Consider the following 25930-nt stretch of genomic DNA (forward strand, 5'->3'; position numbering starts at 1 on the left):
AATTTGGATAGCAGCTGCTCAGGCCGCATGTAGCACAGCACAGAGCTGCTCCTGAGTCTCTTCACTGTGCTGATAAGGCAACCTGGGAGCCGCTGTGCGGCAAGGACGTGCGGTGAGCAAAATAGCTCAGGAGGTACTGACTAGCACTAGAGCCAGATTTACATGCAATATATGATCCAAAGGGTGCATCTGGTCATTATACACAGGTGCAGCAGTATAAACTCCTGGAAATTTAGTGAGTTTTGATCAGAGATGTGCGGAAAAGTTAGCCAGGTGAGGCACTGCCTGACCTGCCATAGACTTTTTACTCCAGAGTTTTGGCTATAAAAGTTATTAGAATAAATGCAAAGAAGATATTTCAAACATATGCTTTGTATTTTTCATATACTTTATGCAGTCAAAACTCTGGCACAAACATTAGTATGACAGGAAAGGCTCTGCCTCACCTGCCTCACCCCACCGCACGTCACTGCTGTGCGGTGCACGCTGAAAGCAGCCTGAGCAGCTGCAGCTGCTGTGCAAATTGCCAGGCCAGATAACCCTGTGTGTAAGGGCCTCGGGAAAACTACCCCCTCTCGCCCATTCCTTAATCCGGCTCTTAGCCTGCGGATATTTGTGAGTCTTCATTTTGGGGTGATAAAAAGGTCAGTGTATGCCACACTGTCTATACTCTCATCTGCGATCCACGGAGCACAATACCACAGATGTGGGATCTGATGAGCCGTGCCTAACGTAGAAAGCAGATCCACATATTTTCTACTTTACTATTCATCTCTTTCTTTGGCTTTCCAAACTCTCTCCACTTTTTCTCTTATTTCGTATATAGGTGCACTCTCATTGGTGTACTATCATAAACTCTCTACTATCATACCACGCTGCCAATGCCCGATCTCGTCTGATCTTGGAAGCTAAACAGCGTTGGGCCGGGTTAGTACCGGGAGAGGAGACTTCCTGCGAATACCTGGTGTTGTAGAGCAGGGATTATTTCCCTTTCTATGTGAGTTGTGACGCCAACAGCAGTATCACCACTAATTCTTACTTCTATGATATTCTTTCATATTTGAGGCTTACGACCAATCATTGTGGCATATGTCAGAAAGTCAGGTCCTTTTGAATGCTGGTGACCATCAATTCTTGAATTTAAGTAGCCCTATTGGGACGTACTTATCAAATAATCCTTTATGACCACTCCCCGGTCCCATCAATACAGATATTCTGTACTGGTCAGGGGAAATGGGGGTAAGACGATCAAATGTCTACAACCTTTCCAATCATACACTGTGATAAAACAGACCAGAACATTTTAAAAATCTTTAATTGTAATATCTTTATTTCACATGGATCATTTATATGGGTGATCTCGTTTTAAACGTTAACATTAAAAATCATGTTTTAAACATTTCTTTTCATATGTCATAGGAGTTTTCCTTCCTTTCTAAAGAGTGCGCCCACACAAGAGCCTTCTCTCTCTCCCCTTTGACAGTATAAGTAGGACAGCTTAAAGGGGCTGTATGTCATACCCATTTACACTTCATTCAAGATGACATACTGTATGGCACAATTCAATGGATACTGTATGTAGTTACTGGATACATTGTAGTTATTAGTTACTAATTACATTGTAGTTACTAGTCAACTTTTTAGGCTGACAGTACCTCCTCATGGGAAATTTGCCATGGCACACACATCTTTGACGTAATATGCACACACACCTCTTTCACTTAAAAATACACACACTCCTTTCCCCTCTCCCCTCTAGCATGTCTGTGGCCGTGTTGATGCACTGCATATACGCTTGCGTCCCAGAGGATGAGAATGTGATAATGAGTTGCACGCAGGTGTGAATAATCGAACCTGCAATATCTGTATATATTATATATATAATGGAAACCAGTATTGTTTTCTGCACCACAAGTGCTGGTATAATCTAGGTGAGCATATGGCCGGTGCAAGATTTCTAGGTGCCCTAGACGAAGCTACACTTCACCACCCTAAATTAATACGTTCCTTCAATAACACAAAACCACACTTAACCAAAGTGGGTGAGTCATTTTTCATAAGCATATCCTGTCTGTAAATGTATTACACTTTCTTGCAGAACCAGAGCCCCCAAAAATACCCATTCACCTTTTCTCCCATCAACAGCATTTACCAATTCACCCACCACTAAGCATCCATTAACTTCCCCCATCCAGGTGCCATTAACCCTTTTGTCTCCAATAATCTATTATAAATTCACCTTCCCAGCACCCATTAGTATTTAACCATACTACCAGCACCCATTAATAGCTCTCACCAGGAACCTATGTACCCATTCACCATTAGCACTGGTTAACCCATTCCCTTAAAGAAACATTAATCAATTCACTCACACAGCACCAATTAACCTACCCCCACCCAGCACTTATTAATCCATTCACTCTCAGCACCCATTAACCCCACAACCTAGTACCTATTAATTCATTCACCCCAGCACCCAATACCTCCCCTCTCACAGCACTTATTAATTTACCCCCAGCCCTTATTAACCCCCATCTCAGTGCCTGTTAACCAGCCTCCACTCAGCACCTATTAATACATTTACTCTCAGCAACCATTAAATCCCCTCTCGCAGCACCTATTAACATAAATTACATACTAAATAGCCATTAAAAAGTTCCACTACCTGCCTGGCTCCTGATACTCATTCAACTCCTATATAGTATATCCTGGGAGGTGGAGCTTGCATATTTGCTGTACCAGAGGGAAGGGGAGTTGAGGGAAGGGGGTGGGGTGCTCATGTTGCTGCTACCTGCTGCACCGTGTTGATAGACCTGACAGCAGGCTGCAGCAGGTATAAATAAATAATAGGTGGTGCACCTGCAGACGTGGCCATCACCGACAGTAAGCATAATAAGGATGCCAGAGATATTATTTACATTTCCTAAAGGCTGACCCCTCAGGTCCCGACATCATTAGGAAGTTGCCTAAAGCTACCTAATGGAAAAGCCAGGTCTGGGTGAGTGTAGCGCTAATATTTTCTGAATATCCAGAAATTATCATTAGATCATTTGGAGGATGGGGGCCACAACCCCTTTTGGTTAGCAATGTTGTCAGAACCCACCTGCAGCATCTTCCTATATCTCAAACCAGACCTCCTTACATGGTGCACAAGCCCACCCCTATGCTGGATTTGATGGCTCTGCTAAAATGGCTGCTGCAAAGGGCCCCAATGTATCATTACCAACAGGACCAGCACGTGCACGGGGACTACTAGAAGCAGTGATGTGCACTGGGGTGAGGCAGATGAGGCAGAGCCTTTTCTGTCATACTAACGTTTGTGTCAGAGTTTTGACTGTATAAAGTATATGAAAAATACAAAGAATATGTTTGAAATATCTTCTCTGCATTATTCTAATAATTTTTATAGCTAAAACTCTGGAGTAACAAGTCTATGACAGGTGAGACAGTGCCTCCTTCCTATCTTTTCCACACATCTCTGATCAAAACTCACCAAATTTCCAGGAGTTTATACTGCTGCACCTGTGTATAATGCCCAGATGTACGCTTTGGCTCATATATTGCATGTAAATCTGGCTCTAGTGCTAGCCAGTGCCTTCTGAGCTATTTAGCTCTCTGACTAGAAGGTGCTTGAGATCTGTTCCTGCATCTACAGACCAACTCTCTGTCAGCAGATTGATTGCACCCACGAACAGTCTCTGAGGTCTGATGGGATAAGATGTGCCTGTGCAGACATGGTAATGGGGGTGCCAATGAGGGGGCTAACAGCACGGCTGATTGACTTTTTGTGTTCAGCACTTTGTTATGCACTTAGATGACAAGCAGAAAACACCTCAGACTTTGACAGGAAAAACAAACCTAAATATCTAAAGAGAGAACATATCCTAGGTGACAACACAAACATGTCTAAAAAAAGGAAAAAACAACAGCACTGCATGTATTTGTCAAGTGGGCAGGTGGACAGGTAGTGTAAACCACATGTCCTTAGTTCTCAGAAAGGCTAAGTCCAATTTCCCTAACATTTAGTATCAATCTATCTATCTATCTATCTATCTATCTATCTATCTATCTATCTATCTATCTATCTATCTATTACCAGTTATTTATATAGCGCACACATATTCCGCAGCGCTTTACAGAGAATATTTGGCCATTCACATCAGTCCCTGCCCCAGTGGATCTTACAATCTATATTCCCTACCACACATGTACACGCACACACATTCACATTAGGGTTAATTTTTGTTGGGAGCCAATTAACCTACCTGTATATTTTTGGATTGTGGGAGGAAACCAGAGCACCCGGAGGAAACCCACGCAAGTACGGGCAGAATAAACAAACTCCACACAGTTGGGGCCATGGTGGGAATTGAACCCATGACCTCAGTGCTGTAAGGCAGTAATGATAACCAATACACCATCCGTACTGCTATACACTGTATATATATATATGTAAAAAGCAGGAAAAGATACAGCGGCACCTGGAGACTTCCAAATCAAAATCGTGTATTAGAGAATCACTCCATGATATTATGATATTCCAATGTTTTGGGGCTATCATGCCCCTTTGTCAAGAAGGTGAGTTACTCACCTTGACAAAAGGGCATTATAGCCCAGAAACGTTGGAATATCATGGAGTGATTCTCTAATACACAATTTGGTTTTGGAAGTCTCCGAGGGTTGCTGTATCTTTTCCTTCTTTTACCTAGCCTATTTCAGCCAGAGGGCACCAGAGAACATTATTCTATGAGTGGGAGTGCCGGTCCATGTGATTATTTTATATATATATATATATATATATATATATATATATATATCTATCATGAGACTAGCCGCACGCAATAAACAGTCTGATCACAAGGAGTGCAGGGCTTATAGAGAAAAAGCCAGCATCATCCAAACATGCAGTATAAGTTTTATGGATTACAAACAAGTGCATCAGTTCACTAGATCCATTTAATGTACATAGCAGCATTAAGCCGGAAACCAGTCATATACATATAGGGAGCAAGGGCATAGTGACAATGGAGTACTCACTGGCGAAGTGCCAGTGTTTGATATACAGGCATGTTGTTACAGTAACTTCAAACATCTGATAGAAGACGATGAACTATGTCTGCTGGTTAATACTTTCCTGATGTGCATCAGCCAATACTTTTTGTTTTATTTAGCAGGGTAACAAAAATATTGTAACAAGTAAATGTGTTAAATCTTCATAAAAGATGTATACTTCAAAATGTATAATACAGCTATGACAATGCCATATTGATATCAGAAGAAGCTATACTGTACATATGTATATCCAATATATGGTTCAGGAAAAATTATTTTCTATCGATGGAAATATGAGGAAGCAATCATGTTATATAATTATATCACATATACATAATATATTACATTTCTTATAAAAATTGAATAAACAATTATAATAGTACAATAAACGTCACTGTCTTAGCATTTTGCCCATGTCCTATAATTGGCCAAAGCAGCGCCTGCTCACTCTGAAGGATAGAACCTGTGGTAATAAAGGGGAAATTATCATCATTGCAGTGGGGATGTAATTAGCTTATTGACATTCAGAATATTGACAATGACAAGGGGTGCAGCAGTAAAGTATGTAGCCTTATCAGCATTGCAGTATGGAGCGGAGCTGTGCTGCCTTTGTACATTCCGCATTGGGTTGGGTCTGACTGCTAGATAGTGCTATTTAACTGACCAGCTGCCACACACTCAGCCATGTTTTGCCGAGTGGTATGGTGCAGCAGAGGCAGAACCATTGTTAGATACTAAGTAGTAGTGAGGACCTCCACTTTGTTATTTTTTTTCCTAAAGTGCATATTGCGAATGGAAATTATAATTTAGTTGAAATATATAGTAAAACAGATTTCAGACAGGCAAGTTAATATTCCAGAATATTGGGGAGGAGAGGGAAACTGCACAACTTCTTTTTTTTATTATTTACTGTTTTAAACTATTTTCAAACTTCTCCTGACAGAAGCATGCACGGGTCTCACTCTAACTTTAAGTTTCCAACTTGCTGAGAATTGCAGTGGTGGATACTTAAGGATCTGAGCAATTCAATATTGCTCCAGTGTGAGGACAGCTTCTTCAAAAAGTAGCTGTCCCCATGATAGCATAACTGCTAAAGAAGTAGTAGGTACTGTATACTTGCTGGTGCCTGTCTTGCTGACTGCACATGCACACAGCCAGAGGTTGCGCTGTGTGGTGGCAGAGGGATCCATTTGAAGGAGTAGGGTTCCAAGAACTTTTGCCCTCTGAAGATGGTGTTAGTTTTGCAAGCAAACTCCACAAACTTTCAGTTTTCAGAGTTTGGCAAATACTAGGTAGCCCTATCGGACCCCTAGTAATGAATGGGCAGTTACTTGATACATGTGGAAGCTAGCGTTTCTGCATATGTAACAGACCCTTAAGTGATAATTAATAACTTTTAGAAATACTTGAATCTATGACCAAATGTGGTGCCATTATTATGTAGTGTAGGACCACCAGAGCAGAGATGCCTTGACATCGCTGGTAGATAACCATATGTTTGCAAATGTATGTAACGGTCCCCTGTATTTTATTACTATATAGGATGCAAGTCTCTTTTGATGGACCATTGCAGTTTTTTTGTTTTTCTTGTCTTAATCCCTGCTTTAGACACACCTATGGATGGACCATTAAATTGATTGAGCAACTTCCATTCTGTGTTTGAGTCTATGTAATGTGCCTACTCCATTTTAAAGTGTTTAAAGAGTTTTTCCCTCCTTCCTTCCAATATGTATCCTAGGGATTATCTTTGGTTCTCATGGCCTGGCCCTCCTACACTGAAATGGTGACCATGTGCCTCACATTTAATTGCCCTACCTGGAGAGTTCCATTTTTTCTTTTCTGTGTCTCATTATTTCAAGCCCATATGTTCTGTTTTGCATGACATGAGACATGAGACACTTATGATTCCCTTCCTTGCACATTTTCAGTTGCTTAAATTACTAGCAAACAGTGATCTTGTGGAAAGCAGCAGGAAAACTTCCCCTGGGAGGACCTCCGTTTTCTCCTTTTCCAAGACTACTCAATGTGGAGCTAGAAAAAAAATGTCCCCTATTTGTTCAAAGCTGGGCCAAGTTAGCAGGAATTTGCACTGCTCTATCCAGCTCATCTTGGTTTCTTCAGCAATGATGTTTAATTTTCCATTTTACATGTTTACAAAATTTGTTCATACTGTCTGAATATGTATCAGTGAAATGTATTAGTTGCAATTCCCTGCAGGGTTTGTTTAAAATGTAACACATTGTTTTCCCTTTCAGAAAGCCAAGCTCAATGTAGCCAGAGATTTTAATATTGTAGCACCCCAGTGAATGGATAGACAGACTAAACATCTGTGAATGTCAGATATCTGTCATTTATATTGGCTATACAGGACTGCAGAAACTGTGTGGTACATAAATAATAATAATAATAATAATAATAATAATAATAATAATAATAATAATAATCATTTTTACCTATTGACAATAAATGTATGTGCACATCACAGATATATGACAACTCTGTTGCTGATTTCTTGAACTAAATCTAGTGGTATTGAACCTAATAGCCTCAATGCCCACAGCCCAGTCTGGTTGATCCCAGAAATTCCGACTGATACTGGTAATTATAGACAGTGACACTTTCCTTATGCTTGTATCCACTTGGCATTCATACGTGCATTCTATTTCTGAGTACCTACACTATCAAATACAGTTTTGGCAAAATACTAAGGTGGTACTCCACAGGATATTATATTATTTTCTCAAGATGTTGTAAAGGCTTAGGGATAAATGTACTAAGAATCATGTACTAAGAATCATATTTGGTCCCAGTTTAAACATGCTGGGCTAGCCATGATCCTAAAAATACAGGGAACATATTGCATAGGGTTCCCCTGTATTTAAAGAACCAGCACCAGGCTCCACTAGCAGGGAGGTAATGCCACAGCCAGGGGACACACTTCACAGGCCCCCCTGGCCAAAGCATTATCCCCTCCAACTAGTCAGCCCAGACTGGGGGCTCGCCACAATAAAGGGGTCCCCCCTCTTGAGTATACACTGGCCAGGGCTCAAACCCAGGACTATCATCTTCCACTACCTTGGAAACAGACCACTGATTGGGTGTGAGTAGCCTGTCTCTTAGCCAATCAACAGCAAGCTGCTGATTCACTAAGAGACACATATTATCTTGCCATATGTAATATATAAAGATCAGATCGGCTTTGTATGGGGCAGAAATTCAGTTTACAAAATGATTTATGTAAACAAATCAGAAGTACCTCTTGACCAATCAGACTACAGCATACCATTCCCTTTTTTTTATCCCTTACAATTTCTAATTAAACAGAATGTCCTGAAATACTTAGGGTTCATCATTCTGTCCCAGTTAGCTAAATTATGTAGATATAATTTTTCTCCATTGTTAATAAAACTAGAAAAATATCACAGCAGAATTGCAGTGATTAAAAGAGTTATTTGACTTGATTCTCATATTATATCCAAATGTTACGTATTACAATAAGCAAAGTTGATGCTCTTAGCTGTACATATACTCTTACATGTTTTGTTTGTAAACAGAGAAATAATGAATATCCTGATGCAGTCTGATGCACTGTAAAATGCTGGAGGAATCGGTGTTCCTGATATACTTCCATTCTCATATTCAGTTATGTTTAGATACCTCCCATACTGGCTTGTACTGCATGTTCAATTGTGTTCGCCCATTAGATACAGTCTAAGTTGGTGCTGAACTCCCTGTGACTCATCGTCTCATACCTTTCTGTATATAGTGAGTCTACCTTCCATGTTGTACCTAGTTTGTCAGTAATTTGATTTGTGTTGTTCCATTGTTACTTCTACCTGTATATTGCCTGTACAGCGCTGAGGAAACTGTGGTATCTTAAAAATAAATGATAATAATAATAATAATAATAATAATAATAATCATCATTTCACTAATTGACTGTTAGAAGAGGCCTTCTTCTCATCCAACTGTTGGCTCTTTTACATTTACCTATACTGTACCTTTGATCCTTGCACTAGAGTAATGGAATGGAATGTTACCTATAAGGTCTGGAATTCTATCAGTAGACAGTTTAAAGATAATTAATATAGCATCTGATATTCACTCCTTTGGGGATACACACAGTTCAACCAATCTCTCACCAATTCAACCTTTCTTGTCAGTGGCGTAAGTTCGTCACAGTCGCCCGGAGGCAAGATAAATAGTGGTGCCCCCCCTATTTCCTATATTAAGATAAATGTATGTATGTATGTATGTATGTATGTACGTACGTACGTACGTACGTACGTACGTGTGTGTGTGTGTGTGTGTATATGGAGTGTTCTAAAAAAAATTATATACTGTATTTATACATTTAATTGCCTTTTATTTTAATTCACACATTTCTTAGCAGTTATACCCAGGATTAGAACCCATGACCTGTTACACTGACAGCATACACTTTACTGATGGAGCTATTTACTCCTGTAGAGGAAGCATGAGAATTCTAACTACATGAAGTTACGTGTAATTGTCAGAGAAGTATCTTCATATAGTTAAAATTATCATATTTCCTATACAGCAGCAAACAGCTTCATCAGTAAGGTGTCTGCTTCCAGTGTAATAGGTTGTGGTTTCTAATCCTGGGTGTGACACTTGTAAAATGTGTATATTCAGTATAATAAAGAGGGTGTGATTTGTAAAGTGCAGGGACCAGTGAGGAAGTTGGCCACTGAAAAGACAGCGACAGCTATCAATTAACTTAATTCAATGGTGTCACAGAATGGGAGGAGAGGTGCCCCCCTTCAGAGCAGGAGCCCGGCGGCTGATGACTCCGTTGCCTCTCAGAGTTCTGCCTCTGTATCTTGTCTGGAGTGCTAAAGGTATAGCTGCCATGATAGATGTCTTTGACCCTGGCACATGATACAGCTTTTAGTAATTCAAAGAAAAATATGGTGTTTCTAATTCACCCTTTTTTATTTTTTTGCAGTCACAACACTATACATTCCTGCGCTATCCTATTTTTGACCAGTGGGTATATTTACCAAGATTCGTTTTGGAAACGATTTTAGTCGAAATTGAATTCGACTGACATCGGCCGTGCAAAATTGCAACTTTTTAATTCTGTATTCGGTAATTTACTAAGCTTTCGAGTTCCTCCTATTCATATTTTTCGATGTCGATGTCATTCGTATTTCTGGCTGTGTTTTTTCGACCGAATGTGTTTGTTTTCATCCGAAGATGGATATTGTTACACATGATTTGTATTTTTCAGGTGCGGCAGTGTTTTGTGGAGTTTGCGGCTGCATTTTCCAATTTTCTTTCGATTTTGAAGGTGAAGCGTGATTGGTTATGTGGAATATGTGGGAGTATCAAAGTGCAGCCATATAAATACGCCCCAAACCGACCAAACCTCATGGGTTAGTTAGTGGAGAGGAGAGAGGTAGTGCTGTGAGGAGTTGGTGAGTGTATTCGATTTTTGGGTAGCGATTTCTGAGTGCTGAGCTGTGAAAGTTGTCTTGTCTTTATTGTTGTATTGTTAGTTATTAGTGTGTCATATTTTCTGTCATTATTTTTTTTTTTAAGTCTAATGTCAGTGCTTGTGTGTGTGTGTGTGTGTGGTGTGTGCTGTGTAGAGGTAGAGGAGGAGTGTGTTTTGTTTGTGTTTATTTTTTAGTGTTTAGTATTGTTTGTCCTAAGCATGTCTGAGTCAGAGGTTAGAGAGGATGGTGAGATGGAGGAGGTTGGTGAGGTGGAGGAGGTTGGTGAGGTGGAGGAGGTTAGTGAGATGGAGGAGGGTAGTGAGGGGGGTGAGGTGGAGGAGGTGGCAGAGGAAGTGCCTGAGTCCTCTAGTGATAGTGATGTGGCTCCGCTGCCACATACCAGGACCAAGTCAGGGTGCAATGTGAAGTTCACGTTTGCCGAGAATGTTGTCCTGGTGAGGATGATAATGAAATTTCATCGCCAGCTCTTTGGTCTGGATGCAGCTAAGGTGTCAGCAAGGAAAAAAGCTTTAATGTGGAAGAAGGTGGCTGACGCTGTGAATAGTGAGGGCGTGGTGAGGTGAACAGAGGAGACCTGCAGAAAGCGGTTTTACGATATCAAGCATTGTATGAAAGTCAAAATGGAGAAGGAGGCCAAGTCAGCACATCAAACAGGAGGGGGGCGGCCATTTATCGCCACTTATTTGGAGTATGAGGAGCCGCTGCAGAACCTGATCCCTCCGGAGGTAGTTAGGGGGACGTATGTACGGGACTCCGATCGCCCCAAGGTGGCTGATACGTTAGGTGTTATAATATAGAAATGTTTTTTTTTTTTTAAATTGGTTTACAGATTTATAGCAACAAAAAGCAGTTTGAGTCTGGTTTTGACATAAATATTACTGTCTTATTTTTTCATCTCATCTTCCATTGTGTATGCTGTCCGCACAGAAATGTACGTTGTGTTTATGTTTCTAAACACATCATATTTTTACAATTAGTTTTGGATGTGGTAGTCAGAATTAATTTACATGACTTTTGTTTTAGTTTCTTGCACACCAGTCATTAATATGATATGTGTCTATTTGGCATAAATAGATTTCCTTCCATATAGTCTTTTTTTAAATAATGTATTGTGGACCAAATTAAAATATATGATGTGCGTAATGCATAGGTACATTGTTATTTTAAGTGATTTTGCAAGCCTTTATATGGTGCCACATGTGTTACATAGAAACATAGAAACATAGAATTTGTCGGCAGATAAGAACCACTTGGCCCATCTAGTCTGCCCCTTATTTTTTTTTTTTTTTAATATTATTTTTTATCACTAACCTTATTTGATCCTTATTTCTTTGTAAGGATATCCTTATGTCTATCCCATGCATGTTTAAATTGCTCTACTGTCTTAGCCTCTACCACCTCTGATGGGAGGCTATTCCACTTGGCCACTACCCTTTCTGTGAAATAATTTTTCCGCAAATTTCCCCTCAACCTCCCCCCCTCCAGTCTCAGTGCATGTCCTCGTGTCCTATTGCTTCTCTTCATTTGGAGAATGTTTCTCTCCTGGACTTTGTTAAAACCCTTCATATATTTGAAAGTTTCTATCATGTCCCCCCTTTCCCTTCTCTGCTCCAAACTATACATATTGAGATTTCTTAGTCTTTCTGGGTATGTTTTGTGATGTAGGCCATGCACCATTTTAGTTGCCCTCCTTTGTACAGTTTCTAATGTATTAATATCCTTTTGAAGATATGGCCTCCAGAACTGAATACAGTATTCTAGATGAGGCCGTACTAATGACCTATACAGTGGCATTATTACTTCTTTCTTTCTGCTGCTGATTCCTCTCCCAATGCAGCCAAGCATCTGACTAGCCTTCCTCATTGCCTTGTTACATTTCTTACCTGCTTTTAAGTCACCTGAAATAGTGACTCCTAGATCCCTTTCCTCCTCAGTAGTTTCCAGTATAGTGCCATTAATACTGTATTTAGCTTTAGGATTTTTGAGACCCAAGTGCATGATTTTGCATTTTTTGGCATTAAACTGTAATTGCCAGACTCTTGACCATTCCTCTAGTCTACCTAGATCCTCAATCATTTGTTTTACCCCACCTGGTGTGTCTACCCTGTTGCATACCTTTGTGTCATCTGCAAAAAGGCATACTTTCCCTTTAATACCATTTGCAATGTCACCAATAAAGATATTAAAAAGCACTGGTCCAAGTACAGATCCCTGGGGTACTCCACTGGTAACATTTCCCTCCAGTGAATACACTCCATTTACCACAACTCTCTGTTTTCTATCCTTCAACCAAGATCTTATCCATTCAATAATCCTAATATCCAATCCCAAACTTTCAAGTTTATTTAGCAGTCTGCGATGTGGAACTGTGTCAAAAGCCTTACTAAAGTCTAGATAAGCTATATCCATGGCTCCACCTTTATCCATCACTTTAGTCACACAATCAAAAAAGTCAATAAGATTTGTTTGACATGATCTCCCCCCAGTGAATCCATGCTGTTTGGGATCCAGTAAATTGCCGGATTTGAGATAATCTACAACTCTTTCTTTTAAGAGTGTTTCCATCAATTTCCCTACTACTGATGTAAGACTCACTGGTCTGTAGTTGTTTGCCTCTTCCTTGCTTCCACTTTTGTGCAGTGGGACTACGTTTGCTCTTTTCCAGTCCCCTGGAATTTCTCCTGTAGCTAATGACTGGTTGAATAATTCTGTCAATGGTGCTACCAGCACCTCTTTAAGTTCTTTTAATATCCTTGGATGTATCCCATCTGGCCCCATAGATTTGTCCACTTTCAGCTTTGAGAGTTCTGTTAGGACCTTCTCCTCTGTAAATGTACTTGTTTCATTTTCCTGAATATCCCTGCAACTTAACTGTGGCCCCTTCCCCTCTCTTTCAGTAGTAAATACTGAGCAAAAATAATCATTAAGATGATCTGCTATTAAATTGTCTCCTTCAACAAGACTCCCAGTGTCCGTCTTTAGTTTTATAATTCCGCCTTTTGTTTTTCTCTTTTCGCCTATATACCTAAAAAAAGTTTTGCCTCCTTTACCCACTGACTGGGCCATTTTCTCCTCAGCTTGTGCCTTTGCACATCTGATTACCTTCTTTGTCTCCTTCTGTCTAACAAGATATATCTTTTTGTCTTCATTATTTTGTGTCTGCTTATATTTCCTAAAAGCCATCTTTTTTGCTCTCACAATATTTGCTACTTCTTTTGCAAACCACACTGGCTTCCTTTTCCTTGTGTTTTTCCTAACAGTTTTGATACAAAGGTCTGTTGCCTTCAATATTGCACATTTGAATGTTTACCACCTCTCCTGCACTGTTTCCAAGTTCCTCCACTCTGCCAAAGAATCGCTTACACATTTTCCCATCCCTACAAAATCAGCCTTCCTAAAATCCAACACCTTTGTTTTTGTATGGGACGAGTCAGTCTCTGTCTTAATGCTGAACCATACTGCTTGATGATCACTGGATCCCAGGTTTTCACCCACCTTTACGTCCGATAATCTGTCTCCATTTGTAAGTATTAAGTCTAATATTGCGTCTTTCCGAGTGGGCTCCCTCACCAATTGGTGGAGGGATGCTCCCTGAAGGGAATTTAAAATGTTCCTACTTCTAGTGGAACTAGCAACAGACACCTCCCAGTTTACATCCGGAAGATTAAAGTCTCCCATGATTATTACCTCTCATTTTAATGCCATTTTAGTTATGTCCTGCAATAGGTTCTTGTCAAGTTCCTCTTCCTGACCTGGTGGCCTGTATATCACGCCAATACGAATAATCAACTTTTCCCCTGTTTCTATGGTCACCCAAAGGGCCTCAGTTTTTTCTTCAATACTTTGTATTAATGTAGTATTTATGGCATTTTTTACATACATTGCTACCCCTCCTCCGATTTTTCCAATTCTGTCCTTCCTAAATAAAGTATATCCCGGTATAGCTATGTCCCAGTCATGATTTTCATTGTACCATGACTCTGTAATTGCCACAATATCTAGATCATCCCTTGTCATTATTGCAGTTAGTTCTGGGATTTTATTTCCTAAGCTCCTAGCATTTGCACACATAGCTTTTAGAGTTTTGTTTGTGCTTTTTCTGTTTCTAGCTATGTTCTTCTCTCTGCCTATTTTTATTTGGTTTTGATCTGAATTATCTTCTGTTGTTGTGGATATGCTTCCTATTCCCTTTGCCTGCAGAACCAATACCTCTGTGTTGGGGGAGCAGATTTCTTTATTCCTATTTGGTTCACTGCCCCCCTTTGTTAGTTTAAATAGTTCTTGATGAAGCATCCAAACTGTTCAGTTAGTATTCTCGTTCCCCTTGAAGATGGGTGCAGGCCGTCACTTTTGTATAAGCTCCTATCTTGCCAGATGGTGTGACTATGGCCTATAAATCCAAATCTCTCCTCATTGCACCATGTCCTTAGCCAAACATTGAAGTTTCTGATGCAATGAGTTCTGTCTTCCCCTCTGTGTACTGGCAATACTTCTGAAAAAGATACAGTGGTTGCCACCTGCTTCAGAGCAGTCCCTAACTTCCTGAATTCATCTTTTACAGCCATGAGTTCAGCATTTGCCAGGTCATTTGTCCCTAGGTGGACAATGACATCCACCTCCCCATCTTTTCTTGCTGCCTTCACAATTCTTAGCATGCGCTCTTTATCCCTTGGAGCTGTGGCTCCAGGTAAGCACCTTACTTGTTTCTCTACTTCATTTGCATTTCCCAGATGTATTCCTCTAATAATGGAATCTCCCAAGAGAAGTGCAGTCCTTTTTGGAGATTCAATTTTCCTGTTCCATTTCCTGTTCCTATAGTTGGTAGATGTCCCCATATCCTCCTGTTCTGTAGTGCCTCTATTAGTTGTATCTTCCAGCCCTGCAAGAGTAGCATACGAGTTTTGCAGTGTCACCGCTTGCGGGAGGTGTCTGTGTCCCTCTGGAAATCTCTGCCCTTGAGAGCCCACAGTAGTCCAGGCAGAATGTCTTCTGGTGGCTCTCTGAGGCAGTGGAGGCTTCAAAGACACAGACATCCTACAAATCTCAGCATGCAGTTTTGCTATCTCCTCCTTCAGCAGAGAAAATTGCTCACAGATTGGACAGCAGCTGAGTCTCCACGCTGCCTCTTTCCAAACAAATGCTTTACATCCATTGCACTGCACAAGGCCAAACATTGTATCAGATGTTAATGGTATTGCAAATTTGTGTGTTACTTGGTGTATTTTAAAACTCACCTGTTGCTGTATTCTTACTCACCTGCTGCTGTTTCAAACTCACTTAATAAGCCAAGCCTCACTTTATAATGCACAGCATAGGGGGTAATTCCATGTTGATCGCAGCAGGACATTTTTTAGCAGTTGGGCAAAACCATGTGCACTGCAGGGGGTGCAGATATAACATTTGCAGAGAGAGTTAGATTTGGGTGGGTTATTTTGTTTCTGTGCAGGGTAAATACTGGCTGCTTTATTTTTACACTGCAATTTAGATTGCAGATTGAACTCACCACACCCAAATCTAACTCTCTATGCAAATGTTATATCTGCCTCCCCTGCAGTGCACATGGTTTTGCCCAACTGCTAAAAAATGTCCTGCTGCGATCAACTTGGAATTACCCCCATAGTGTACAATTTGGCAACACATGAAGTCAGTGTCTTACAGTTCAATACAATAGAGAACAAGTACAAGGATATAAACATAGTAGCATCATAAAACAGCACATTATAAAGTTTCTGGTTGAATGACAGGCTAAGGATTTTGGTGGTCATTCCAAGTTGATCGCAGCAGCAATTTTGTTAGCAGTTGGGCAAAACCATGTGCACTGCAGGAGGGGCAGATATAACATGTGCAGATAGAGTTAGATTTGGGTGGGGTGTGTTCAAACTGGAATCTAGATTGCAGTGTAAGAATAAAGCAGCCAGTATTTACCCTGCACAGAAACAATATAACCCACCCAAATCTAACTCTCTCTGCAAATGTTATATCCGCCCCCCCTGCAGTGCACATGGTTTTGCCCAATTGCTAACAAACTTGCTGCTGCGATCAACTCAGAATTACCCCCTTTGTGTCACCAAAGGGAGTCTTCTTATGAAGATACGTACAGAGAGAGGATTAGAGGCACATGAGGGAAGGGAGAGCTTACATAGTTTGTAGTTGTGTTTAAATGTTTACTTTGTGTTTCTGAAAATATGTTTTGCTTAGTGATTTTTATTTTTTTCAAAATATATTTATTAGATTTTATCAAGTTGTACAAAGATTGCAGGTAGCAGACACAATAGAAGGTACATCTGAGTATTCGCTCAAGAAATAGAGTAACATACAATGATCAGAGGAAACAGATTCAAGTATTATAAGTTCAAAAAAACCGGTGATCGGATTGTGGTGAAAAGCAATCCGTATGCAAACAACAAATTATTCCATTGCGTCTGTCAAACAATACAAAATACCACAGAAATTGTTATTAGAGATAGATAAATAGAAAAAGAAAGAGAGAAAAGGGAAGACAAGGAAAAAAGGGGCAGGGAAGAGTAAATGTGGAGGGGGAGAGGGAGGGGGAACTTGCAGTTGTAACCATTTACATGTTGTGTGGTCTGTGTCAATACATAGCATCTGCACTTCTGTTAAAGACAGCAAAGTATGTATCAATATCATACAACGTCTCTATAAACAGTGACATCATAGTAGTATATTTCCGTAGCAACAAGGAAACATACAAATACATCACTCCAGTATATGAATATTCTCATGAAGTTTCCTATAGTGAAACCAATCAGTGTGCTCAAATAATTGAAAGATTTTAGTTTTAGTGTCCTCCGGTAAAGACTCAAGATATGGCCCCCATTTACGATAAAATCTCACCACTCCTGTCTCCACGTCAGACATAGTAGCATACCTGTCAAAATATAACGTTTTAAAGAGCATATTATGTAAAGCTTCTATTCTAGGTGTAGCTTGGGAGATCCATAGCGTTATAATCAGTTTTTTCGCCATTGTCACCAATAAGATCAGGAACGGGCGTAGATCAAAGGTAGTTGAGCCCAGATCCCAGTTTCGGAAATCTGCAAAAAGCAACGTACAAGGATCCAATGTGACCCTGCAGGAAAATGTCAGGGCTATATATTGAATTATCTTGTTCCAGAATTTCTTAATAACCCCACATGACCGCAGGTTATGCAAAAGTGTCGCTGAGGTAGCTCCACATTTCAGGCAGTGACCCATTTCACTAGACACGTAGTGCCGTCTTTGTGCTTGGGAGACGTAAGCTCTGTGTATAATTTTTAAATGAGTTTCTTGTAATGAGTGGAGAGATTTCATCACAAAAGCATGACTCTTAAACATTTGCTCACCAATAATATCTATGTTCAAATCTAAGCACCAGGGAGCGTACACTTTGTTCCAAATAAACGAGGTGGTCATCTGCACAAGGTCATTGTATAGATATTTTGTTCTGTAAGGGAGACTTTTAACTAAATTCAATAGTGTCAATAGCGAATCAGAAGACGTGGGGGTTAGTTGTACACCATATGAAGACATGACAAAATGTTTAACCAGGAGATAGGGGTATAGGTATTGATCAGATAGACCATACACGTCTTTAAAGTTGGAGTAGGACAACAGCTTGCCTCTAGGGTCATAAACATCGGATGTAATTCTAAGGCCTTTAGTTTTCAACTGAACAAATGCCGGAGAATCCATGCCGGGAGGAAATTGGGGATTACCCCAGAGAGGGCTCATTGGTGAAACACGGGGATCCCTATCAAGAATCTTGTTGATTGCCCACCAGGAATAGTAGGTATCCCTAAAAAATATATTATTAAGAATGTGTGCGGTACAGACCACCTCGACATGTGCAATAATGCTCCTGGAGAGTAAGGGAAGCAGAACGTACAGTCTAGTGCATATACCAAGAACTGCTCTCTTTCCAAAAGCCAATCCGTAATATACCTAACAAATATAGAGTGAGAAAATTTTGTCAAGTCTGGCAACCACAAGCCACCGTCCATCCTGGAAAGATGGAGTTTAGTTTGTGCAATCCTAGGACGTTTGGAGTTCCAGATAAAGGCAGAGAAACCCTTGTATAATTTTTTCACATCTGAATCAGATAATCGGATTGGCAGCATCTGCATAGCATACATAATCTTCAGAAAAATAACCGATTTAAGCACTGCAATCCGGCCGATTAATGATAACGTTAAGGATTGCCAGGAATCCAATAACTTAAGCACTGAGGTCACCAGAGGTGTAAAATTTAAAGAATAGAGTTTAGATACCCATCTCGGTATATGCACCCCTAGATATTTAAAATGTTACGTTACTACTTTGATGTCTCCAATCACTGTCGGGGACAGATCAGGAGAGCCCAAGAACATAAGTTCAGACTTGTTTGTATTTATTCTGTAGCCAGAGATAGTCCCTAAGTGTGCAGTAATATCTAATATTATTGGTAAAGAGTAAGAAGGATTGGACATAAATAACATCATATCATCGGCAAATAGAGCCAGGCGGAGATCAACAGATCCAATCATAATACCCTGATACAGGTGTGACTGTCGCAGTATGATAGCTAGCGGTTCCAGTGCCACCGCGAATAACAGTGGGGAAAGCTGGCATCCCTGCCTCATTCCCTGTTGAATTTTGAAAGGAATAGACAGATATCCATTGCACAACACTCAAGTCCCCGGCTCAGTATATAATAATTGTAAAACCTGTATAAAACTATTTGGAAAACCAAAGCGAGTCAGAGATGAGAATAAATGTTCCCAGTGAACCTTATCAAAAGCTTTCTCAGCGTCTAACGCCAAGATCGCTTCCTTAGATGAATGGCCAGTTGTTTGGGAATTCACTATTACTGCTAATACCCACCTTATATTGAGAGTAGAGCTCCTACCAATAATAAAACCAGTTTGGTCTTTGTGTACTATGTGTGGCAAGACATGTTTTAGTCGATTAGGTTCTTGTAATCAGTGTTCAGCAACGATATGGGGCGGTACAAGCCTGGGTCCGAGAGGTCCCTGCCTTGTTTGGGTATAACAGTAATTGTGGCTGAGTTAAAGTAGGATGGGAGTGCCTCCAACTGCATAATCCTATTAAAACAGACAGTCAATAACGGCGTCAATTTGGGGTAGAGAATTTTAAAAAATTCCTGTGGGTATCCTTGGAGACCTCCTCCTCAGAGATTGGTTTAGTCAAGGATTCTAGTAGGTCAGCTGGGACCTGGGGAATCGTCAAATCAACCCAAAACTCATTTACTGCAGAGTTTGGAGGGGATTGAGGTTTGGAATATAGGGAGGTGTTGTAAGCAGACATTACCGAGGCAATTTGTTCATTAGAGTTTGTCAAAGTGGCATCCTCTTGACGCAGGGGCCTAACAACCATCAGGGTTTTCTGACCTTTTCAAATATTCAACAACAATTTACTGCTCTTGTTACCGAATTTGTAAAATCTGTGATCTTTTTTAAAGGAAAAGGATGATTCCATTTTAGACAAAAGTCCATCAAGATGTGTTTTCGCTTCTATGTAGGTCAATCTATTGCTATGCATAGGAGTGGTCTGTAAGAATGGTAGGAATTAGTCATGGCAGTTTGTGCTAGTACAGATGTGTCCTGATATATCAATGCTGCGTACCGCATAGCGGGCGACATGCAACTCGCGCCAGCTCCTTGCGCTATAACTCTTGTTATAAGTTGCATTGTAAATGTGACATCACGTTATAATTGTAATGTTCATTCTACTTTCTGTCCACCAGATGTCGCTTTTCCTAAACTCTACAGCGCATGCCTCAAATAGCCAATGGACCCTTCATAGCGCCACCTGCTGATTGGCTTTATATGGGAATTATTTTGGACTAGCTTTGTGTTTCAGTCACTACCAGATGGTCTCCAGCCACACTGCCGCTCGATCATGCTAGCTATGGATATTGTCGTTACAGTGTGTACAAATTGCAGGATCACATTAGCGTAAGCAGCTACCTTTTTTTTTTTAAAGCACCAAGATACAACACATGACATATACACCCGGAGGGCCCACCTCTACCATGGTTGGCTGTGGCCTTGCTAGAACAGCGGCTGCCTGCAATGCTTGAAGACCCGGGTTCGATACGGAGTTCGGTACCCATTTATTATTTTATTTAAATTTATTTATTCTTTTTTAATACAATAAAGTTATTTAGTGTTTTAAGTTTCTACTTCTCATTATATAAAAAAAAGTCAGCTTATACTAAATACAAGGCCACGCTGCTGCCCTGTTCACTCAATTCATCTAGTCGCTACGTTGTGTAGAAACTGATGGATAATATTAGCATTAGCAGCAATCTTATTTCGGACTAGCTTTGTGTCTCTGTTGTTTCAAATGGGCAGAAATATTGAATGGAAAGTGCAACTGGGTACCTACAGTATCTCATGAATGCACAGTATGACTACCAGATGGTCTCCATGCACACTGCCGCCCGATCACGCTAGCTATGGATATTGTCGTTACAGTGTGTACAAACTGCTGGTTAGCATTAGCATAAACAGCATTTCTATTTAAGACATCCTTTCTGTTGTATTTGTTTCAAATGGGCAGAAATATTGAATGCAAAGTGCAACTGGGTACCTACAGTATCTCATTAATGCACAGTATAACTACCAGGTGGTCTCCAGGCACACTGCTGCCCAATCACGCTAGCTGTGGATATTGTCGTTACAGTGTGTACAAACTGCCAGTTAGCATTAGCGTAAGCAGCTACCTTTTTTTTTAAAGCACCAAGATACAACACATGACATATACACCCGGAGGGCCCACCTCTACCATGGTCGGCTGTGGCCTAACTGTAACAGCGGCTGCCTGCAATGCTTGAAGACCCAGGTCTCGGCACCCATTTATTATTTTATTTATTTATTCTTTTTTAATACAATAAAGTTATTTGGTGTTTTAAGTTTCTACTTCTCGTTATATAAAAAAAGTCCGCTTCTACTAAATACAAGGCCACGCTGCAGCCCTGTTCACGCTATTCATCTAGTCGTTACATTGTGTACAAAATGATGGATAATATTAGCATAAGTAGCAATCCTATTTCAGACTAGCTTTGTGTCTCTGTTGTTTCAAATGGGCAGAAATATTGAATGCAAAGTGCAACTGGGTACCTACAGTAACTCATGAATGCACAGTATGACTACCAGATGGTCTCCAGGCACACTGCCGGCCGATCATGCTAGCTATGGATATTGTCGTTACAGTGTGTACAAATTGCAGGATCACATTAGCATAAACAGCATTTCTATTTTTAGACATCCTTTCTGGTCTGTTTGCTTCAAATGGGCAGAAATATTGAATGCAAAGTGCAACTGGGTACCTGCAGTATCTCATGAATGCACAGTATAACTACCAGGTGGTCTCCAGGCACACTGCTGCCCGATCACGCTAGCTATGGATATTGTCGTTATGTTCTGTACAAATTGCCGGGTAGCATTAGCATAAACACTACATGTTAACTTGCTATCAAATACTGTATGACAAAGGATGACATTATTTTCCAAATTCTGATACAGGTGCATTTGCATTGTGTTCGACCAATAGCAGGGCAGACCCACCGGCAATGCACACAATGGCAATTAGCAGCATTGTCTAAGACAGTGATTTTCTAACTTTTTCAACTCGCGGCACAACAAACAATATTTTTCAATTGCTGAGGCACACCAGTCCTCCACGGGGGAAAACACACATAGTGGCCCCCACGGTAATAAAAGAAACACATGGGCACTCACAGTAATAAAATAAATACATTTGCCACCAGAGAAAACTCCCACACACATTTGTCTCCTCACAAATGAAAACAAACATTTGCCCCCTCAGAATAAAAAAACAAACATTTGTCCCCTCACAAATAAAAGCAAACATTTGCCTCCTCAAGAACAAAAAACACACACACTAGCCCCCATAGTATTAAAACACACATTTGCTCCCAAAATAAAAATAAATAAAATACATTGATCGCTACCTGCTGGTAGAAGAGAAAGGAGCTCAGGTCCCTCATCGGCTGGAGTGAAACTCACAGTGCAGATCTGTGAGCGATAGACAAGCATGCAGGCAGACTAGCTACCTGGCTGGTTAGCTGGCGAGTGGGGCCGGTATGCGGGCTGGATGGCAGACGGTCGTACGGGATGGCTGGTGGGCGGGCATGCTGCCAACCATGCTATGCAGCGCGTGTGACCTGGGATGCCATGCCGCCGCGTCACTATAGGTCACGGCTCAGGCACTCCCAGAAGAGCCCAGCGCTGCCGCGTGTCCGCTGTCCAGGTCCACAGTTAGTGAAGGGGACTCTGACTCTGTGGCACACTTGTCAACCAGCCGCGGCACATGGGTTGAAAAACGCTGGTCTAAGGTGTCAGCCGCTAAGAGCTCACACAAATGAGTCTTCCTTTTTGATAATTGGTATTACAGACTTGGTGGCACCGCACACAGAGTGGCCACACACTTTATAGACACCTCATACTGTATAAAGCCACTTTGTAGACACAAGAAGCTATCCATTCTGTGATTCTGCATCTTACAGTGTAGACTTGCTACTGGATTCGTCTCTTCGGCTGTATCACCCATGCAAGCCCTTGAGATACATTCTGCCGCTTCTGCTGACTTCAAAGTCAAGTTGTTGCTGTATTCTACTTTTTCTACCACAAACTTTTTCTACTGAAGGATCATCTCGCTGGTATAGTAAGCACAGTAAGTACAGGTCATTTGTACATTATACAGTATGCCACTGATTTCTGCATTTACAGTATACACTAATGCTACGTCCAGTTACATGGCAGTTACTGTAGGATCTGATTGGCTGGTACTTTGGGGAACATCTACTAAGCAGTGATAAAAGTGGAGAAGAAAGCCAGTGGAGAAGGTGCCTATGGCAACCATTCAGCTGCTCTGTATACTTTTATAGTATTCAACTTATTAAAGTTACGTTAATGCTGATTGGTTGCCATGGGCAACTTCTCCACTGGCTCACTTCTCCACTTTTATCACTGCTTAGTACATGTTACCCTTTATCTCCTACCACTTTATCTCCTTCCAAGGCTTAGTAAATTACTAAATAGACCCCTAAGCCCCCTGCTGCTACTGCACTGTATCATACTGTACCTCCCAACATGACCCTCTCCACTGGAGGGACAACATGCTTTATTTCTGGAATAATTAAATTACCTGTCGGGAACTACAGTGTACTGTAGTTATTTGAATATGAAGGTGTTTCAGCAAAGGTGATGGCTAGCATTAATTAAGAGGGAAGTCCAGGAACACAGCATTCTGTACAGTATACTGTAGGGGATACAGTAGCTGCCACCTCTAAATTTGAATCTACTGTACCTAAAAATGCTGCCTTTAATAGTAAAATAAACATGCGGTAATAATGTACAGTATGTTTGTCTGGCACTTTGGGGGCATACTGTACAGTATGTGTATCTGGCACTGTGGGGGCATACAGTACATGTATCTGGCACTGTGGGGGCATACAGTACGTTTATCTGGCACTGTGGGAGCATACTGTACGTGCAGGGCTGGTTCCACACCTTGTGGCGCCCAGTGCGAAAGTTTCCACTGGCACCCCCCCCTCTCTCCCCCCCCCCCAGGCAAAACAGTTAGGCAAAAAACATGGGGATTGGCTTCATAGGGGAGGGGCATGGCCACAGTTATGTCCCCATGTTGCCCACACTCTGCCTCTTGAAGAAGCCGCCTGAGGTGCGGAGAAACGCGTTGAGGGTACAGAAGAAAGGGCCACATTTGACCATTAAGTGTCCCATGGAGCGCAACATTCATTGCTATCAGCCGTCTGTTACAAGCTGCTGGTGAATGATTCAGCCTGCGATCTAATCATCCCACTCAAATTTCCCCTGCATTTGGAACACTGCTACACCTTGCCCGGCCGGGCGTTGCTCAGTAAGCTGGGGGATCTGCACGGTGGTTTGATACACTCACTTGGTGCCGCACTGAAGGGAACGGTTCTCACCTGAATACACCGCTGACGGATGTCTCACCCATGCACAGGGTGATAACAAGCGGCTTCTCAACTACCTATCCCGTGCAGTAAGAGATCACTACGTCTCAGTGAGTAACAGCAATCGGTTGGTTTATTATTCACATTTTGCTCCAAGGAAACAGTATTTAAATCTGGACACCTCTATGGTCATAGACGCTTATTACATCATTTTGCAGGATTTCATTTCCATTTGAACTGTTTGATATGGAATTAATGTGAGAGATTAACCCTATCCTACAGAGACGGGCTCTCCCGTATTTCAGCGTCCCTTTCACATATTAATACATCTTATGTGTGTATTAGAGGCTTATAATACCTCAGTTATATGCTCTGTGTATTGTTGTGGTCTTTTAATGAGTCTGTTATTGTTTTTATGTCAATAAATTGTTTTTTATCAACATCATTGGTACTGTGCGCCTACTTGGTGGTTTGCTCTAGGTATTGTGTGTCACTGTATTCTTATAGACTGTAGGTACAGTATTGTACATATGTCACTGTATGTTTCTGCATTGTACAGTATTTCCTGTGCGCATAGCGTTCTGCGATATTCCACCTCATAGTGGTTAGGGGGCTGTAGATTGATCAGGCCGCAAGCATCGCTTAGGCGCTAGGCAGCAGGTACCCAGTCGAGGTCCACCTCCACGCATTACTTCCCAGTCAGGCTCTCCTCGCAGGTAGGCTGTTAGCTGTGCAAAGTTCCAGTCAGTGACAGAGCTGCTCGCTTGTGTGTGCCTCCGCCCGCGTATTCCTGTCCTAGGTACCAGAAGTGTGATCGCTCGTAATGCAAGTGGGCAAGATAGAGTCAGGTGAGCAAACCTGTATGCCGTGTGTGTTACGTAAGTTTGTCACCCCACCCCTCCCACTTTTCGTGGGCGTTTCCGTCCGTGGTTGCACCGGGTGCTTCTGCACCTCAAGGGCATCCAGTCTGAGGCCACAAGTGCCAATGATGACCTATTATTGAGCTCGCCCGTGGGTGTCCCTCCTCCCCTCCTCTCAGTCCGTGCGTATGTAGGTTGTTGTCTCCTTTACAGGAACCATCCAGGACTCCCAGCCATTCCAGTCTAGCGAGCCAGAGCCACCCCCGAGGGGAACCCGGGGCATCCAAAGGGGAGCAGAAGGTCTACCCTCGGTAAGTGTAATAGATACCCGGCCCACACCCGGCCCCTCCTACATATACATCATCTCTCTTGCTCCTGACTATTTTTTAACATGAAACCCTTTCTCTCTCCCCCTTCTCTTTCTTGTTCCTCTCTCTCTTGCATGGGATTTGATATTGACACCAGCAGGGTGGGCTTTCAAGGTTTTGCTATGGGGCTAATCAAAGTTTTACTTTTGCCCCTGCCTGGCAGTACTCAATTTCAGACATCTACAGTATACTGTACTGTACTGTAGG

The 25930-nt window shown here is 41.4% G+C and overlaps 1 protein-coding gene and 1 pseudogene across 3 annotated transcripts in view; both read left to right on the top strand.

Annotated features, from left to right (window-relative positions):
* LOC134909702 (uncharacterized) overlaps nucleotides 1–25930 on the top strand; it is a 147008-nt gene that overhangs the window by 92590 nt on the left and 28488 nt on the right. The window contains exon 2 of one of the 3 annotated variants that reach the window (XM_063916881.1): nucleotides 25569–25666. The exons of the other annotated variants lie outside the window; for them this stretch is intronic. The gene's annotated coding sequence lies outside the window, so the exon portion shown is untranslated. The remainder of the gene's footprint in view (nucleotides 1–25568; nucleotides 25667–25930) is intronic. 3 annotated transcript variants of the gene reach the window in all.
* LOC134912132 (5S ribosomal RNA) lies at nucleotides 858–976 on the top strand (annotated as a pseudogene).

Source organism: Pseudophryne corroboree, chromosome 4, assembly GCF_028390025.1.
Source record: "Pseudophryne corroboree isolate aPseCor3 chromosome 4, aPseCor3.hap2, whole genome shotgun sequence".
Classification (NCBI taxonomy): domain Eukaryota; kingdom Metazoa; phylum Chordata; class Amphibia; order Anura; family Myobatrachidae; genus Pseudophryne; species Pseudophryne corroboree.